At 37.5% G+C, this 5502-nt stretch overlaps 1 long non-coding RNA gene across 1 annotated transcript; it reads left to right on the forward strand.

The window, feature by feature from the left end:
* The first annotated feature begins 3791 nt into the window (after nucleotides 1-3791).
* Nucleotides 3792-5180, forward strand: LOC136238497 (uncharacterized). Its single transcript, XR_010693011.1, has 2 exons — nucleotides 3792-4089; nucleotides 5027-5180. It is a non-coding gene; the product is annotated as an uncharacterized lncRNA (long non-coding RNA).
* Nucleotides 5181-5502: the final 322 nt, after the last annotated feature.

Consider the following 5502-nt stretch of genomic DNA (forward strand, 5'->3'; position numbering starts at 1 on the left):
TTAGTGAGATCGCAAGTTACATTCTGTTCAGTGATTTGGAGACATAACCTTATCAAGGACATCTCACTTATTGAACAGATCCAGAGGAGAGCAACAAAGTTTATTTTGAATGACTACAGTTCTGATTACTTTGATAGGCTCAAACAACTTAACCTATTACCTTTAATGTACACCTTTGAGCTTAACGAAATAGTGTTTACGCTAAAGTCACTCAAGTATCCCTCTCCCTCTTTTAATATCACAGACTACATAACTTTTGCTGATGGAAATACCAGGTCCTCCTCAAGTGGTAAAATGGTCCATGTTAGAAACAATAATAATAATGCAGGTAGACATTTTTTCTTCAATAGAATCCCTCGATTGTGGAATGCCCTACCCCCTATTGACTTATCTCTATCTATTAAAATGAACAAGACAAGGATATATAAGTTTCTATGGTCACATTTTTTATCAAACTTTAAACATGACAACCCTTGCACTTTTCATTTTTTATGCCCATGTAGTAGTTGTTCCAACACACACCGCCCCCCTTTAATGTAACTTATAAAATCAGTAAAATTTCCATCTGAAAAGTTCAACATATTAAACTTTGTAGAATTTATCTCTGGACCAACAAGATCAGAAGGATACAAACTCAGGCACATGATAGCATCTAAAAACAGTGTAATGAATTCCTACGTCTATCGTATACCCAGATTGTGGAACAGCTTACCATTAATTGACCTATCCCAAACCCTCCAAACTATCAAATTCACACTCAAGAATTATTATTGGAATCATTTTGTTAACAATTTTGACAGTAATAATATATGTACTTTTTATTTCTGTTGCTCCTGTTCCAAATGTTTAAACATTCCAGCTCCTGAAACTATTTTATTCTTTAACTTTACTCTTTATAGCTACCCCTTGTAATTATTATTTGTAGTTATATAGCTTTAATATTGCAATTTGTAAGTAATTAATGGGTAAGTAGAATTCTAGGAAAACGGGAACGGAACGGAAACGACCAACGGAAAATGCCTGATGAAGGTTATCATCTCAATATACGGGTTAGATTTTACAGCATGATGCTTCTTTGTAACGTTGTTGGACCCTCCGTACTGTTCCGCTAAAATGATCGAAACTCTCTAATAGAGCAGTCACCGTCCATTAAAATACTCTAATAGAGCAGTCACAGAATGTTTTGCAAACCATGTATCTCACCAGGGGTCTTTTAGTATTGAAAGCTTGTGAATCATTGTACTATAGCTGGCAACCCTCAGCCTCTTCATTGGAGTCACCTCAGCCTGACACATACTGTATCTACCACCTACCTAACTTTTATCTTGACAAGGAACATCTTTATGTAAACACTGTCAATTGATTAGAATACTTTGTAAATCACTTCATTCTTAATTGTTGAATCTTTTGTATGGTTTCAAGGAGTATAGTTATTTCAGGTTTTTTTTCTCCTTTCTGCAACTTTTCAAACACAGCTAATGTCTTAGTATCTAATGTCTTTGAGCAGGCTGTAGGACCAGGTGTCTTACAGACCTTCAGCATTTGTGCTGTAAAGCTTTAATGAAAAAAAATTAAATAGAGTGTTGATGATAAAGCTAGTGTGTGTCATATGAGACCAGCCATGCACGTCTTGGAGCTGACAAGCAAGCTAACAGCATACCTTATCATACATAATTCTTATCAGGAAGTTGCATGTAAGTGCATAGCCTATATAGACACTGTCTTCAGTCTATATAATTAGAATACTTCACAAACTTCTTCAAGCATGTTTCAGTGTTGAATCTTTTAAATGTTTATAGTTTTAAAGGAACAGTTAACAGTCAGTGTTGATGACTTAGCTAGTCTACATACCTAATCTTTGCCAGCCATATCATTCACAGGTTTAAAGCAGGTCCGCATAGTCAGTTTACAAAAACATTCTTGACTGTTCTAGTAGAGTATTTTAATGCACGGTGACTGCTCTATTAGAGAGTTTCGATCGCTTTAGCGGAACAGTACGGAGGGTCCAACAATGTTACAAAGAAGCATCATGCTGTAAAATCTAACCCGTATATTGACATGATAACCTTCATCAGGCATTTTCCGTTGGTCGTTTCCGTTCCCGCTTTCCGTTTCCGTTCCGTTCCCGTTTTCCTAGAATTCTACTTACCCGTAATTAATTATGGCTACCAGTGCAAGACACTTTATTATTATTATTATTATTAGCACTGAAGGTCTGACACTGGTAGACCTTCAGTTCTGTAATTTAATCATAAACTCTTAAATATTGTTTAATTTTGTTTATTGATCTGTACAGTTCTCTAAAGTATTAATAAATAAAAATAAATAAATAAAAACTCTCTAAGTATAAGTAATGTAATTTTATAAGTAATGTAATATGTAAATTTTAGATTTTTAATGGCCGGTATAGCCGGCCTTGAGCTAGCAGACCATCAGTACTCAGGGCCGGAGGAGGGAAAATTGAGTTGGTCAGGCCATTGACTATAATGTTGAAATTGCTACTATATACATGCCAATGAGAGAGGAGCTGTTATGCAGTGTGCGAAGTGCGAAGTGCGAAGCACGAGCATCCTAAGGGGGTCTGGGGGCATGCCTCCACAGGAAATTTTTGAAAATCAGACACTCAGATATATGCAATTTTAGTGATATTTCACTGCTAGCTAGCTATATAAATATGCTCAAGCCTATCTGTTGTTCTTTTCAGACTTTCTATACTATGTATAATTGTAGACCTGACATACAGGGGACACAGCATGAAACTTGCTGTATGGTTCATTTAGTTATAGCTAGCAATTAGAAGTTCAAGGGGGGGTCTGGGGGTGCAACCCCCAGGAGCTGCAGAATTTTTACAATTTAAAGACTTGAAAATGCCTTAAAATTGATGCTAAATTTTAAAGTAAAACTAGCTAGCAACTTGCAACTGTCCCCCCAAATTTCACAGCAGCATGGCCCCCTTTAGCTAGGATATAATTACTATACAGTGAATTCACACAGCTACAATAAAAAGCTACACAGCTACAAAAATACAGTATACTACTATACTGGTTTGTATGAAGTGAACGGATCATCACGTAAATATACTGGTGGACCGTCACGAGACCAATCAGTATTCGAAAATGGCGCGATGTGGGTGAGACTGAGAGTTGTTATTATCTACTTTACCAGTTAGGCACTGGAGTTTGTTCAGTATCTCGACAGGACGAGTGGGTAGTTGAAGAGGAGTGATTTCTACTCAACATCTCATCCAGATGGCCACCATGTAATGTATGGGTGTACAGCTTCTTGCCGCGGAATGAGTCATCTGGTTTGTCACTGCCAGCCCTTCGCCCAGTAAAAGAAGCCAAGAGATACAAGCCAAGGAATGCTAATGATTATTTTATGAAGATTGAATTGTGATATAAGTATGCTGGTTTAGAATCAAAGAAGGCACCTGCCTTACACGTGATAAATGCCAACTGTCAGCACACGTGATACTGTACGTAGAACCCACAATCATTTCTGTACAAAACGATAAGAATGCCATGCTGTACTGTAAGGTAATTGGAGGTATTATACGTGTAATTCTGTGCTTTAGTTAGGCTGAGAAACTAGGTAACTAGTGCCATGCATTTTCAATAACATCTGTAAAATGTACGTAGCTAGCTACATGTAGATGTGATCGTCCAAAGATTGCATGAGAGTAATTTAGTTCGAACTGGTCAGCTAGTTGGTTCAACTCCAGATTATTGGTCCGGCTCAGGCCTGACCAACCGGACCGTGCGAATTTTTTTTTTGGGCACACTTTGGACTTAGAAAATTTTCACGAAATATTTTTTCCGGATAATGTTGTGTACGTATCCTGGATACTGACATGTTGAAGCCGACTAGTTACAGTAGTTAGCAGGGCCAACAACGTCGTGTTCTCCGCCAGGCTGGCAGCCGCTAGAAAAGAAGGGCGAAAAAATTGAGCCAGTTTAGAAGAACTCTTTCCTCCTGCCGTTTTTTCAGAAGGACTGTTCTTACCTTGTTTCTCTCACTGGCTGCCTCATCACTATGAACTGATTTGTCAGTGGCGTCTCGCATTACCTGGCAGCACAGAGCTATTCATAGGTTGGTGAAACTGATTATGTGAGTGTGAAGCAGCTTGTGTTTTATTCTTTACACCACTGTGTGTGTGTGTGTCTCGTTTTTGTGCTATGTATTAAACTGTTTGTACCTCCTGCAAGGAAGAACAACTTAAGCCGATTGCATTGAGGTTAAACAATAAATCAAGTGTGTGTGTGTGTCACTATAGGTGTTATGAATTCTCTCATGGAAGAACGGCTCTATCGAATGTGTTGAGTTTAAATTTTTTTTTTTAAATCTGACATTAGATAACTTGTTTGTTTTTATCTGTTGTACCAGTTATAAATGGTCACTACCTATGTGTGGTTCTGTAAAACCATCTACGACTGTGCAGATGGTCCTACTGAGTATTGGAACTATAATATTATGTTGCTGAACGTCAGTTGTGGTTTTTGTCATCTTATTAGTATTACCAAATTCTACTTTCTCAGAAAGAAATATGAAAAATTATTTGCTATTCTATTGTAGTAACAATTAAGTGACTGATATTTGTAGTGACAATAAGTCCCAATAGAAAATAACATTTCGCTACTTAGAGATGTTCCTTGCCCTATAGAGATGCTACTGTTATATACGTTAATTCACCTATCAATGTATTACCCTACTATCCTGCCCTTGGGCATATATGGGGATTTCAAACAGCTGAATGTCAAATGACCCATAGAAGGGCAAACCTATTGTGTCAAATCCTACACACAGAGATATGACAAGTTACAAGAAAAAGTATACTTGTGTGCTTAATGAATGATTATCAAAATTAATGCCCTATAGCGTGGCAACAGTTTTGTGTCAATTCTCCCTGTAAATACATTGATAGGTGTATTATAGATATTTTAATTTTCATCACCACTTTATTATGTGGTAACGTGGTCATGATTTTGTGTGATGTTGTGTGTATTGGGTATGATGTTCTTATTTGTAGGTGGAAACTCAGATATTGCAAGCAACTGGCTAGGGAATTCAACGTCTAATGAGGTAACCTAACACACTACAGAATGCCAAGAAATGCTTATTGGATCGAAGTCATCTCATCTTTATGCAATCACTGTGAGAATAAGGACTCATTGTTCCAACTAGTCTCCATGCCAGACGGTTTGTGTGGGGGTGGCAAATAAGCTTCTAGTCACTGTTGCACACATTCTGTGACCACTGTGGAATGTTGGCAGAGCCAATCAGATTGCCTTGCGGGCTCTATAAAACAAACACCAATTATTCAAATTCTTACTGTAATAAAGGACTGAAGTTTAACAATGCCATAGGCTTAGGATATTTGTTCCCCTTGTACAGAGCTCTTATAATCATTGGATTTGTGAAGTAGTGGAATTGTCGAGGAAGACCTTCAGCAATGTTTCAAATACATCATGACATTACCAGTACAATTTTTGCCTCAGCTTGCTC

This window comes from Dysidea avara, chromosome 11 (assembly GCF_963678975.1).
Source record: "Dysidea avara chromosome 11, odDysAvar1.4, whole genome shotgun sequence".
NCBI classification, from domain to species: domain Eukaryota; kingdom Metazoa; phylum Porifera; class Demospongiae; order Dictyoceratida; family Dysideidae; genus Dysidea; species Dysidea avara.